Source organism: Photinus pyralis, unplaced genomic scaffold, assembly GCF_008802855.1.
Source record: "Photinus pyralis isolate 1611_PpyrPB1 unplaced genomic scaffold, Ppyr1.3 Ppyr1.4_LG5, whole genome shotgun sequence".
Classification (NCBI taxonomy): domain Eukaryota; kingdom Metazoa; phylum Arthropoda; class Insecta; order Coleoptera; family Lampyridae; genus Photinus; species Photinus pyralis.
The window spans coordinates 44,691,490-44,707,042 of NW_022170596.1; the positions used below are offsets into that span (position 1 = coordinate 44,691,490).

At 36.1% G+C, this 15,553-nt stretch overlaps 1 protein-coding gene across 1 annotated transcript in view; it reads right to left on the bottom strand.

Moving 5' to 3' along the window:
* The window catches only part of LOC116172529 (5'-AMP-activated protein kinase subunit gamma-2), a gene marked incomplete at its 5' end in the record, with an annotated part of 243,750 nt that overhangs the window by 132,866 nt on the left and 95,331 nt on the right, over positions 1-15,553 (bottom strand).

The following is a 15,553-nucleotide window of genomic DNA, read 5'->3' on the forward strand; positions in this document are numbered from 1 at the left end:
GATCAGTACCAACTCCCATTGTCGAACGAAGGTGAGAGGGGGGGGGGGGCGCAAAACACCGCCGAACATAGAAACGAACATTAGGGCGCAGGCATTTGGACGCGGACATTAGGACGCAGAGATTGGGACGCAGACACTGATGGGGCGCGACACAGATCCTAGGCTAGGACTAGACGTTGTAGCGCATACACAGATGAAATAAGTAAAATAACATTGGTTTACTTGTTATACCTTTTATTGTCCTACCCGCAATCTAATTTCTGCTTTGTATGGTGATCTACATGATGCTTGCGGCCTAATGTCCGCGTCCCGCTGTCCGCGTCTCAATGTCTGCGTCCTAATGTCCACGGCCTATCGTTTGCGGTCTATTCCCTTTGCGGTCTACTGTCTTGCGGTCCAATGTCCGCGTCCTAATGTCTTGCAGTCCAATGCCATACCGCCGGGATTTCGTTTCAAAGGCAAAAATTTGTTTGGTAAATTTTAGAGCAAACCGTCTTTTTCATAATTTTTACGTTTTGCGTTTTTATTCAGTACTTGCCTTACATGATATGTAGCAAAATATGTTGTTAATAGTTTTCATCATTTGAAATCACTTAATGGAACTTTCTCGGAGCACGGAGTGTACCGCGTCGTTCTAAAGGCTTTCTATTGGCCAATTTGAATTATTTTGAATATATAATTCTCAACTATTACAATTAGCAAAATAATTAATTCTACTGCTGTTTTAATTAATTTTATATACATTCGTCTTCGTCCTATAAAAGGAATAATTCTTATCACCCAACAATGCTGTTTGTATGTTACGACACTGGCAGGCATGTCTTGGTGACAAATGGTCACAGTTTTATTGAAAGTATTACCTGTCCTCTCTCTTTTCTAGTCTAAGGCTATAGACATATTCAGGCTGCACTACAGGACTTGATTAAGAAAGCAGACTCGTCCGCCATTTTGGAGCCCACTGACAGTCTGTCAGATATTACGCTGTGTTGCTTGATCGTTATGTTGTGTTATGTTGCCAAGGTAACTTACTGTCATGAGAAGTACGTGTTTTGCAAGCGTCAATTGTCAGTGGGCTCCAAAATGGCGGACGAGCCAGTTGTGGTATATATAGGTAGTAGCTATAGACTACACAGTTACGTCACCGTCCGCCCCGTCAAAATTTGTAAACGAGAATATTTTACGTTTCGTTGACGGTGCGGTAACGGAACGGTGACGGTACGTATAGATGAATCGCGCTGCATGCCAATGTGAAAAGAGCTACGTCAAAAATGAAGTTTGTTCCCAACAGGAAACTGTATTTTAAGAAAGCGGTTTGGGTTCTAACATTGAATTCTAAAGCACTAACGAAGCACTAACGATTTATAAAATTTGATGCAAATTGGAGTCATTGTCCGGGAAAACGTGAAGTTGGCTCGAATCAATAAAAAATTTATTCTGAGAAAACTGTTCGGGTCCTAACGTTAAATTATGAAGCACCAACAAGCACTGACCAAGCACTAACGATTTACAAAATTTGATGCAAATTGGAGTCATTGTCCGGGCAAACGTGAAGTTAGCCCGAACAAATAAAAAAGGTATTCTGAGAAAACGGTTTGAGCCCTAACGTTGAATTATGAAGCACTAATAAGCACTAACAAACCACTAACGATCTACAAAATTTGATGCAAATTGGAGTCATTGTCCGGGCAAACGTGAAGTTGACCCGAACAAAAAAAATTTTTATTTTGAGAAAACGGTTTGAGCCCTTATGTTAACTTGTGAGGCACTAACGAGCACTAACAAAGCACTAACGATCTAGCATGGTGCGATGCTGCCGGGCTATTTTATCCAGGCCAACTTCACAGACATGAAACTTTTTTACATTCACCAAAAAATGAGCCTTTCAAATGGCGCTAAAGTAAATTGTGTTTTTCACGAAATTTTATTTTTACTTTTTAATGCATTATATTATATAAATGGTGAGTACGCTAACGGTGGTAGCTGGTACCCATTCAAATATGAACGACCCCTATAACTTGAACTTAATTTTTTTACATCTATCGCCAACCACCACCAAAGAGGTGTAAATTTGTACGAAACGATTCTCTAATCCACCACCAAAGCCGCGTAAAGTTGTACCAAAACGCTTCTCTAATCTCTACATATCCCAGTGAGTAGCGAAACACATTTACCTACCCAAATCGATCAAATCAATGAAGGTGGGTGGAAATTTACTGCACGTCAAATCAAAATTTTCTAACATTCGGTACAAAAAATACATGTCAGACACACTGACACACTGCAAAACGAAAAATATTACGATTGATGATGGTAAGTAAACGATTTTCCACAGAAACATGAGTAAATTTACACTCAATACCAGGAGTCTTCGGATATACCTACGCTAAAACTAAATTGAAATTGCCAAGAAGGCGTTGGAACTTTTCAAAAGCTGTTAATTGCTTACAATTTCAAAAGAGATTAACAATTTTTGTTTAATAAGGCCATGTCCCTTCCCTATTCGTTTCACACTTATTCCTCGTGGTATCAATTCCGGTGTCAAGTTGAATTCCATCTTGATGTATTGTGCTCCAACCTGCAATTCATGTCAGCTGTTCCAGTGTCAAGGGATATTCGCCAAAGGCCAAAGTAAATATGGTTGGCCACGGCAATGGCAAATTACATCTCACAAAGAGGGTAATTATACAGTCTGTTAAATTAGAAAAAAAGTTGCGTATTTGGGGTTTAGTAAAAAAAAAACGAAATGAACCATATTCGTTTTTATTATTTTCTACCCCTGCTTGGGAAGATATCAAAAAACAAATCACACTTCCTTATTAAGCTCTACAAAATGGTGCCCGCAGATTTTCATAGCGTCGTTTAGTCTTTGAGAAACCATCATCACCATCAACTTCATATTTTTATTTTGTGGACCGGAAAAAGTTCACTGTATTGAGTAGCATATTTTATTATCCAATGATGTATCATGTATGATCATTTATTAGGTAGGTGATTTAAGGAAACCATCAATGAATTATTTTGACATTTAGTCAACACCTACTACACCAAAATGTTAAAAATTTAATAACAAGTCGTTTTTCTGACTTAAATAATAAACAATTTTTAACATTTTGGTGTAGTAGGCGTTGTTAAAATACATCATTGACGGTTCCTTTAAATGACATAATCAACAATCATATTGTGCCGTACATCGTTGCGTATTCGTAAGAAACAATGCTACTCCAGACAGTACGTACTTTTTTCCGGTCTAAATGAAAATATGAAGTTAATGATGGTTTCTCTACGACGAAACGTCGCAGTGCAAACTTGTGGCCACCATCTTGTAGAGCCTATGATAAAGTGTGATTTGTTCTTTAATATCATTTCAAACAGGATCAGAAAAAAATATAAACGAATAGTTGATTTCGGGTTTTTTCGAACATCTTCGGAACTTATTGGAGTTTCAAAATTTCATAATTTTACTAAGCCCTAAAATACGCAACTTTTTTTGTAAGTTAACCGACTGTGTAACTCTTACGGTATCGGAATTCCCCATGTTCATTCTTATCTTGGACACACTGTATACACCTCGGTATACACGTACCTAATACTGACTTTATTATTACAATTTTTTACACAAAAGTTTTGTTGCAACAGAAAAAAATGCTTTAGATCGAGTTTTTTCAAGATCGAGTACATTTTAGGGCGATTAATACAAGACAATAAATTTCACAAACACTTTATATATTACGCATTCCTCAACGCAATATTATCGCTAATGATAAAAAGCTACCTAGCTTGTAATCGCCGATAAAAAGCTACGTATCCTTTAATCACTTAACGAATCATGTGATTGATTAGAATTTGAAACAATCACCGCACTAATTAGTCAAATATTAATGAAGCGTATTAATCAATCTAAATAGATTTTTAATCAATGTACCTTTGAGCACATAAAAGTCTCAGACAAGTTTGGTAAAAAATTCCATCGTCTTGCAATTTCCATGTCACGTAGACGTCAATAAAGTTGGCACCCCCGAATTTTAAATTAATGCGAGTATAATTTAGAACTATTAAAGGCTCACAAAAAGAAAATTTAAGATCCCTAAAGTTAGCAAAGAACATTGCAGTAACGGGACGTCCACCAGTATGCGTAAAACGAAACGAAAGACGAGACGAAGAATCGCATACGATTTTCAGTAGGGGAATTTTTGGACTCGCATTCGGAAACACGACTTTTAATCCGGCTCATATTAAAAAAAAACTAGTGCGACTACTTATCGATATACTTATCGAGATCCGATTTGAGCTATATTGTCTACGATTACTTTTGTGTGCCTCCGAGAATTCATTTGTATTAGTTTAACTACGTTTCATATCCTTTATTATTAATTGGTTTACCGATATAAGCTACCGTTGTTTTGTAAATAAGTTTTTCAAGTTACCTACCGAGACTCTATCCGATTTTATTTACGTTACCTATTTGTTTTATTCCGAGCGAAATAAAAACCACGGCAATTAGTTCATAATGCTATTTTGGGAATGTCAGGGTTGAAACTTTGGTTAAGTATGGGGTTCAATATGCTTTTGTTTCGCCTCTGTCTGGGCACAGGCTTTATTCGACGCTATACCACTGTGTCCAAGATAAGGATGTCTATCCTGAGGACCTCCGAAACAATAGAAGATACGACGACGGTGAAATTAGAGAAAAGATGCGCAATGAAAGATTCAAGAGATTATGTTTTAAACCAAACCAGGAAATTCCAATTACTTCCGAAGATATGCCAGAGAAAGCGAAATTTGTCGATTTCTTTCTCTATTTTTTTCAGATATTATTTGAACAAATACAAAAAATAAAAAACACTTTCTCAGTCACTTTTTTGAGCTCTACAAAATAGCGTTGATAAGTTTTCAATACAACGTTTCGCTTCGGATAAGTCATGATAAACTTTATTTTTGATATGGCCTGTAAAAAAAGTACATACTGTATTGGGTAACATTTATTATTATTACTAATACAACGATGTACGACACACAAAAAAAACAAACGTTGGAAACCGTTGGTTTCAACAGGACGGTGCACCCTAAACGAGCGAGAATACCCATCGAACATATTTTTTTACTTTCCAGGAAATTTATCCGATAGATATTCTCGCATGATTAGGGTGTTGTGCGCAAGTGAACCAACCAACAACTTCCAACTTTTGTTTTTTTTATGATGGGCCCTATAAAAAAATAAAGTTGATGTTGTTTTTTCCGAAACGAAACGTTGTATTGAAAATCTTTCAACGGTGTCTTGTAGCGCTCAAAAAGGGGCAATGAGAAAGTGTTTTTGTTTTTCTGTATCAGTTCAAATAGCACGAGAAAAAATAAAAACAAAATTGGCAAATTTCGGCTTTTCTGGCATATCTTCGGAAGTATTCGGAATTTGCTGGTTTTCTTTACAGCATGATAATAACTGTATAAATAAGACGCAACTTTTTCCATTTGACCATCGTCCTATCTTCTATGGTTTTGGAGATCCCGTGATAGACATCCTTATCTTGAACACAGTGTAACATAGGTACGTACACTGTACAGTGCTCAGAATCAATAAGGTACAATTTATAATAATACCGACATCCCTTAATCACAATCCACAATGATCAGCAAAATGTCAGGGATATTACATATTACAATTGTGTATGTGGATCCACTTTAAAATAAAGTACAGTTGAGACCACGTATAGATAAATCTTCTCTTCGGATCAAAATTTATCATAAAGGATAATTAATCCTTCACCGTGTGAAGTAAAACGTTGGTGAATGATTCATTATTACGAATCGTCTAAACCTGAAGTTAAAATTTTCATTTTGATTCGTTTCAACCCTTAGTTGGGGACTTCGTCATTGTAGTTTTAGCCTTAGCTCTTCAGTTTTTTAATTTATTGTCATTGTTTGTCACAACTCTTAACTATTGTTTGGATCATATTTGAATCCCTTCGTTGGCCCAACAATTTCTTTTTTGAGTTACGACCACGTCATACATACCCACACACACATACACACAGACCGACAGACGTTAAGCTAAAAATCACTTTCATGGGGATTTGGGGGTTTCTAAACGCCCAGGAAACGCAAAATTGGCCTTGCAGTCGGAAAGTAAAAAGACACAAGCTACTCTTCCAATTCAGGTAAACATGCGATTTTGTATGAAAATTACTATTTAAAAATAGTTTGGAATCTTAATTAATCTGCTTCAAGGTCACTAGATTATAATATAAAGTACTATCACATGATCTTTTTTACTGCAGAACAGCGAAATGTACGAGAGATTATAAAGGATGAGATGCTTTGTTCGCATACGCAAATACACACTAACTACCATAATTAATGAATACCTAAATAGAGAAATACATGTCTACGTGTGTTTCCCTTCCCAATAATTTTCTTTTCACTAACTTAGCATTACTTTAGGGATTGAGGATTCTACAATCTACAATTAAATGAAGACATGATACTGCGTGAACACTTTATAATAATAATAATTATAATTATTAGTATTTTAGTGCGGTTCTTGCGAAAGCACTAAAGTAAACATCAAAAGATTTACAATAAGCCAAATACGTTTTAAACTAGGGTTTTACAAATTGATAAAATTCGTCCATATTATAAAAACAATTTGATACCAATAATTCTTTTAAATTTTGTTTAGGTAGGTATAGTTTATTTTTTTCGAGGACGTATTAATAAAACGTGATAGCGAGTTAAAAATTTTAGTTGCGTTGTAGCAAAAGTTCTTCTCAAAAAGTGATGTCTTGTGGGACGTTGCTTGTATTAATTTTTTATTTCTAGTATTATAGAAATGATCAGCGGTTTTGAACATTGATTTGTGCGCATAAACGTATGAGCAAATTTCCAAGATGTAAGTATTCACCACACCACACCGCACTTTCCAATGGTTGTTACGTATTGTAACAGACGTCCTGAAAATATGGTTTGCTATACAATAACCCTTACCTCTTAAATGAAGGAGATATATCTCTGGTACAGTTTTCCAGCAAATTATTTGCATTAGTTTTCTAAAGATAATCGACTAAGTACGGCGTTAGACACTGACTCTCTGCGTATTGTTCATCAATTTTGCTAGGTACTAAAAAAGTAATTCCTTTAGAGAGCCATTTATTTAGTAGAAAACTTAAATGGGAACTCCAAATGATATACAGAGGTAACCCGAAACCCAATAGCGATCTCATCACGAACACAATATATATCAAGAGGGCCGTTAATTAATTTTAAATCCAATCCCTGACCATAGGCAAGGCGAATATTGTTTCCGCCTGCCACGGAACTTGGATGTTTATGGTTTGACGTCGCAATTTTAACCTCAATAAAAAAAGGGCGATAAAGATAAAATTACGACATAGACGAGCTACCTAATAGGTTTTCGTAAACAAAGTCGTATTAAGAATTATGGTATGTCTTGAAACCACAAAAATGTAAATATAGCCAACGATTTAGCTTTTATCTTTGTCTTACAACTGAGAACTAAAAAAAAATTGAGAGTCATTTTGCCTAAAATTTAACTGTGGGGGGCTCAAGATTCCCATTTTTTTTTCTTCCAGGTACATCCCCATACAAACCTGACATTATAAATGTTTTTACAAAAATCCAAAAAATATCGAGGGGGAGGAGCAAATTGTTATGCCACCAAATTTTTGACAGAACAGTTTCCTAGCTCAAACCATTGTTTAAAACAATTCTCAAACCAAAAAGCGTTTATTACTAATACTTATTACTTAATCATTCATTTATTGTCTAAATTTAAGAAACGCTCCCGGTTACTATTTGGATGGGTGACCACTCCGTTCTTTATCTTTTCTTTATTTTAATTCAATGTATTAATATTAACTCTATAATTAAACATGCAGTTATATGAGTAATTTCAAAATTATTTTACATCCATTTCTCAACAAGAACATCCACGGGTAACTAGATCTTGCTGAAGTAACATGGCTATGATGGCGCCGGTGATGGTTTCAAGGGATGCCTTTTTCTAATTTCGTAAATTTTGAAGGCCACAGTGTATCAAAAAGAATATCCGAACTAATTGGGACCGGTAGTGGTTCGGATAATCAAAAGTTTGGTTAATCAAACAGCGGTTAAATACAATACTGTATGAAAGACGATGTAACTTCTCCTTGGCATCGCTAGTCATGCGTATGGAAAATTTAACACAAACCGATTATCGCAGGCTATCTATTGCAAAAAATGTCAGGATTTTTGGATCATTCTCCTAAAAGTTGTATTTCAAAACCGTAAAAACACAAATAAGTAATAAATAATTGAACATTTTCATTTAATTAAGAAAGATGCACTAAAAAGAAAGATGTGCAGTATATTGTACGGCGCGGGAACGCGATTTGCAAGTGCTTGTAGGGACGTCTTTGAATACAGTCGTTCACTAAAGTTTCGCGATTAACAGACCGAAAAAAATCAAAAATTTTAAATAGAAATCAGTCGAATGACGAAGACTTTAAAACAACTAAATAGTCTTAAAACTTTCAAGAGTCTAAAGCAGTGTTTCTCAAACTGGGGGGCGCAAGGCGTTGTTAAGGGGGGCGCGAGATCCTTGATGTGTTTGAGGCAAATATTTACCTTTAAAATATTTATATTAGGTATTTTTATGTACAATCGTATTTGATCAATTCTTACACCAATAAGAAAGTATCTACAATTCGGTAAGTTCGCCTTTTTATGCTGATGAAAGCATTGATGTTGGGCAATGTTGCCAGTGTGCGATGTATGATGTTGCTAATGTGCTATAAAAGAAGGGATCTCGAATGAACTAAAAACGAATAAAAGCCGTTGATGTTATGGGTGCAATATCCGACTTGATTGAAAAATATAATATTTTATGGGCCATAACAACTTTTTTAGCACCGTCAGAAAGTTGAGAAAAATGTACCAAACTTTTGTTAAAATTATTTGTTGATATCTTTGAAAATAAATGGATGCCAACTTATTCTCGAAAATGACATTTTTCAGTTTTTTGGTCATAATTCGCTATTTGTAGACAAGACTTTTTGGAAGGGAAAATTAATCACCATATAATTTTGCATAAATTTGCCCCAAACGGCTTTGTATCTCTAGAAGTAGAAGACAAATCGCGCTTTAAAGTTTAAAAATTAATAAAAGCCCAAAAACTAACCAATATATGGCTTAAAATGACCTCCACTAATTTCCATACAACAATACAATCCTGATTCAAAGCTTACATTTCTCAAGATCCAGGTATTCGGCAATAATTATTTGTTGTAGTACAAAGTTTTGTACATAGTCAATAAACACAATTGATGATTTGTATATAAAGTATAAATTTGATGATATATTTATTAATCCCTTAGAATTCCTCGAACTTCGAAAGCGTTACCTTTTCCATTTTCAAAAAAGAGGAACCTGAACGTGATTCTTACGAAGAACACGAACTTCACAAATCACGCTGGGCCCATAACCTGATGATATATTAATCCCTTAGGATTTCTCGGAATAACTTATCAAAATTTGTTAATTCCAACAAAATTAGTACAACCTCTGTAAACATAATGTTAACGTATTGTTCGAATGTGAAGTAACGTTTACTAAACCTTTGGTTTTGTTTTAAGGTAGAGATAGGGGCCCCATCCCCACCGCAAGCTGTAAATCCGACCCTGTACACGCCAGGAGTTTTCGTGTTGCTGACCGACATACCATAATCAAAACAGGAACATTAAGTAGTAATTTAGACCTTTGTTTATAATAGGAAAAATCCACTACCCAAGCAAGGAGTTTGGTATAAGAATAGAAAATCAATACGACATTGAAATAATCAATTACGTTCGTGGCCTCGTCCAAACAAAATTTAGTTACCCGTAAATATCTGACATTTCTGTACAACTAAAACTAATCAGCGAGTCTATAATAACACCCAATTAATTTGTCACTAAACAAAACCGCTTGGGATTCGGCGGAGAAAATATTAGATAATTGGAAATCTCGTAAATCTTAGTTTCGAAGTTGGAAGTGCCCCTATAAAGATTCGTTTTCAAGATAAATTAGTCAAATACCGATAACATTCTCATCGGTCAATCGGTTTCATCAGTTTCGTCGATCAACATTAATGTTGTTAATGTTGCAGATTAACTTGAACGAATTTAAACTGATCCACTTTGAAAACTGTCATCTGTCGATAAATGTAGAGGAAACGGTCTACTGGATATAGGATTCACGAATATACCAGTACACGGCTTTTGAGAGCACCTTTCTTACAGAGACTACATATTACAATGGTATTACTCGCGAAGTCCACATATTTCCGACTTTTAGCCAACACACTTTATAACCACGCGATCCAGCCCGAGCATTTTGATAAGACAGCAGTTAGAGCAGTATTTGGTACTTATTTGTAACCGTGTTGGTAAACTTATAACAAATCTAGCAAACGAGCTCCTGGGCCACAAAAAATTTAATCAGTTCTTCCTTGGGCGATGATAAACAAAATACTGACAATAGAATTGAAAAATTCGAAACCGTTCGCGAGTTATCATGTACGCAAACGGACGGACGGACAGAATGTCTAAAATCATTAACACGGTTAGGCGTTCGTTTTAAGTCTGAGTACAATTAATTATCCAGATTAAACAATTTTATAGCGTATAGATTACATTTACACTACATGTAATCTGTGCCTGTGCATATAGAGATATACCAATTTATTTTATAATTCCTAATTCAACTTAGATCTCGTACCTAGGTCCAGTTACAAGCTAAAAGAAGTTCTGTTATAGTATAGAAGTAGGAAAGTTAGCTGCTGTCGCGATAGTGTGTCGATTTCAATTGTCTTGGTTAATAATTTATCCTAAAAGCATCATCTATTCAACTGCTATTGATTTTTATAAATCTTCCCAAATCCTACTGTGTAGAAAGTAGTTGTTGCGTGACCATAGAAATTAAGTTTGTAAATTAATTAAAGGGGAGCACCTAGATCGTTGTTTACAAGGAAATGAGCACATTTTAAAGTAAACATCGTCAACTTTGTTCCCTGGCATAATGAAATAGATTTGGCCAAATACAGCCACATCAGCTTTAAGTTTGTGTTGAGAAACCCGCCAGCGGTTTTTACAATCGAATCAAATATTTAGCGCCGAAAATATGACGTTGTTATCCATAATTAAGTATTGATTATTCAAAGTTAAATAAGTAGAACGTTGCGACATCTATCAACAATGGTTGGCATTTGCGTACTACGCAACGCAGAAATCTGTAAATCGTCTCGCACAAACTAGCGCCAATTTTAAACAGTTCGGTATCAAAGTGGATAAAGTATAATAAAATTACTTACCTTGCGACAATTGTTGTTGCTGGATGGCTCGCTGTAACAAACAGGACAGCATTAGTAATTTAGATCAAAATTTTTACAGGCAAAGGTCAAATGAAACAGTTTTGTCTCAGTGCTTGATTAGAAAATTATAGTATCACAGACTCTAATCACACTTAATGGCCACTCTTGTTTCTTACATATTTCGGCGTAGACGCCATTAAACGAATATTTTGTAAACTTGTAGATTTTAATTGTAAGAGACATGGGTGGGGATTGCAAAGTGATGTCGTTTAAGCATGTAAATTTTGTTTTGCATTTCATTTATTACACATAAATTCTTACATTAATTTTAATGAATACTGTGGGTCAACTGAGCCATTCAGATGTTATTTATTTGTTTGTTTAAAACTACATAACTGGTTTGGACAATGCCAAACATCTAAGAAAACATTATAAGCTTTCCTTGGTCACCCAAACCAGCAGCAAAGAAATAGGAAGCTAGATTCACACATGGTAGGAGGTAGTTTTTATAATAAATTTTCTAGCGTTCAAAATCCAATTTCACTTGAAGGGTGGATCAAGGCATTGCATCGATGGACACGGAGTAAAATTTATTTGTTTGAGGTTCAAGTCAGGTCAGGTACGTGCTACTTTCGAATTTGATCGATGATCACAACTCTTCTTTGTAACTATTTCATTGGACATCAACAAACTGTTTGGGCACAGATTGTAGGATAATCTGTGGTTTGGGCAATTATATTCTCGCAAAATTTACCAATTTTGTTGGGGAAGCAGCAAAACGTACTTACTCGATAGAGAAAACTAAATATTACAGTAGGTATTTCGTTATTGCTTGTAATTTGCGGCAACCGACATTTATTGCTAAATGTAGCTAGTTACCTGATGTTCAACTGTTTCCTGTGCGACATAAGCGAAAATCTAATGGATCAATTTTAGTCAGGAACAACTAAAATCGGGATCAAGACTGTACTTCATGTTACAAAAACGATAAAACACCCAAAATCGATAAAGATAAGGAATGAAGCTTTTACTTTATATCGATGGCAACTGAAGTATCAATACAGTTCGTGTGGATCAACTTGGAACTTGGATTGATGACCTCAGCTACATTCCAGCAGATCTGTACGCATAATCGGTGGGGGGAAGGGTTAGTCTGAGTCAGAAGCCTGACGGGATCAATTTATCAGTACATTAGGCATACATTTATAAAAATTCGATACAGCTACATACTAAACGATCCTCGAGATCTAACTTTTTGATCCGATAGTCTATGTGAGTGAAAACCACTAGCGACCTTTCTTATATCTTTAAGGACATGTGCACAAATTTTCAAAGCGATCGGACGTTTCTAATCAAAGTTATCGTGCACACGGACAAACAGACAGCAATACAAAATTATATTTTTAGTGTTGGAAGAACTTTTACGGGATGAAGATGGGGGTAAAGATCATTCACTCCTTCATGATACTGTAATACAAGGTTTCTATTAACTCGATCCAAAACCTAGATTATTTATACAAGGCGACGTGGCGCAGGCCCACCCCAAATTACTCGCGTCGCATTTTATTTAATTAGGTATCTCGAATAGCTTTTTTTTAAATAAATAAATAAGTTATGGCCTCTCAAAGCCTCCAAAACGAATTAAAGGTTCTGAAAGCATCTAGGAAGTCTTTGGAGTACCTTGCGAGACTTTTCGAGACCCAATGGAGAATCATATAGATTTTTGAAGACTCTTTAAGACCAGTGGCGGACTGGGCCGGCGGGCAACCGGGCAAGTGCCCGGTGGGCCGCTGTACTTTGGGCCGGCGCCGGTGCGGTCATCGGTCGTACGGTGTCGGGTGTCCCCCCAAAAAACTACATTTGTAATCGATTTTGGAACAAGTGTAAATGCTTTAAAATGCTATTTTAGGGGGTTACTTTGGAGAAAAATTTCGGATCCAACCCCCCGTTATGTGGCCGGTGCTGTTCGGTTGCCCGGGCCAGTTCAATTTGCCAGTCCGCCACTGTTTAAGACTTAGAGATTTTCAAAAGCTTTTAAAGCTGCTGGAAAGTAAACAATCTTTGTTCAGTTTATTAACAGCTCAGGAAAAAGTCCCCAAAAAGATGTGGAAGTGAATTCTTGAGAAAAAAACATTTGGGAACTTGAGACTAGTAAAAGTTTCTAAGGCTCGTACCCAAGTTGGAGAGCTCTATAAAACTTGTGAAGCTTCTGGAATAACCTTACAGATTCTTCATGCTAGTAAAGACTCTTGAAGAAATCTCTAGAAGAGCATTACTCTTAAAATTAGACGTGAATGTCGCCTAACCAATTTTCTAGATTCTAAAACACTTTCAAAGACCTCTTAGCGAGCGGATTCTCGTAGCTTATGGTCTCGGTGTAAGTTGAATGGGGACAAAGTTGCCCCTTTAAGTGACTAAAAAAATACAATTAAAATTTTTGAAAAATCTTTGAAAATAACCGAGATATCACCGAAAAACTGAAAATGTCAAATTTCGTTTTTATTTTCCCTGGCTTTAACTGTCGGAAATGGACGGTTCCCATTCTATGGGCACTTTTTTCGGAAAATCTGAATCTGTTATCACTTATCAGCATTTCCATAACACGTTAGATATAGAAGATACATGGTACTCTCTTTATTACTTATGGGCGCCATACTGAATTTTTACGGAATGAGATAGAGAACAAAAAAAGAAAAATAATGACGTGTCACACTATACTTTTATACAAATTTGCAAGAAAAATTTCAAAATTAAATGACATTCATTACTCCATAAAACATCCACGGGTAACTAGATATTTGCTGTATCAACATGGCTATGATGGCGATGCATTCAAATTTTGAATCCTGTATCTTATTCCGAAAATCCAATATGGCGTGCATAAGAAATAAACAAGTAGTAGCCTGTAGCTTCTACATCTAATCTGTTATCGAAATTCTGATAACAGATTCCGAAAAAGTGCCCATAGCCCATAGCAGGTGCTATAGGGGACAGCGTGATCATACGGTGGTGTTATTTTTTATGATTAGTTGAGAGATCCGCCATGTTTTGACCAAATACATCGGATTGGTGGAAATTAACCTGGAAACTAAGGTGATAAATTTATCATGCTGGACACAATTGTGACAATTGTAACCACAGCATAATCTCCGAATTCGATTAAACCTCGGATTAAACCAATCAGCTCAATGATAAATTGGAAAAAAACATGGCCGACATGGAGCATTATGGCCACAGTCAGTGACTGTACCTCTGCCTATGGAACAGTGGCCACCTAAGACCTTTTCGTGATAGCGCGGACAATCGCGCTGAGATTGTTAGTAGAGGAGAGCCGGGCCGAAACATTAAATAAATGGTAGGAAGAGTAGGAAGAGAAACAGTCTTGGAATAGAATACTGGGATCAAAGAGGGTGGAGAAAAATATGGGAAATTTGGATATCATCTGGTACAGCAGTTCCTAGTCGAGAATGGGGTAAACAGAGTGTACCCGCACAGATTAAAGAGAAGACCAAGCGAAGAGTGTCAGGACTGCGGGGAGACAGATTGGGAAGGCCATACAGTCCTGGAATGTGAAACATGGAATTATAAGAGTAATATAGTAACAGACGCAGGCGCGGGTGCGATATGGGTAGCAAGAGGAAGCAAGGCCGGTTACGAAAAAACGTAAGACCTTCCCGAATATTAGCCTCCTCACTATCCCAACCCAGAATTTCAAAATTCTGTTTGTTGCCTTATGCCATAGTTTTCGGCTTATTAAAAAATACATGATAAACTTAACATGTATAATAGTGCAGTCAAAAACTCACTCCGCAGTAATAATTGTTCTCTATCTTTGTGTTGACTCGCTCAATTTTCCTTTATCTCGTCCAGCAGCGTCAGTATTCACTGATACGTCACTACATACTGACATGAGCGTTTCAGATACCTATGCTTTGTTTCTGTGTGTGTTTCTTCATTTCTTGTAAAGTTATAAAGGGCGATCGAAAATGGAAGTTAAGTACGATTTCCCACGTAAACAAATTCCAAAGGTGACTCGACAGCAGCTCATTTTTGATCACATAATATACCGTTCATACAATTGGTTTCATACTGTGAGAAATTCTTGTTGCTACCTGGAGTAATTTTTGAAATAATGAAATCTATATACATAGAAGATAAGATGGCGCTAGTGCAATTTAATATATCTAACAGTTTTAGATGCACCAAGGGAAAGGC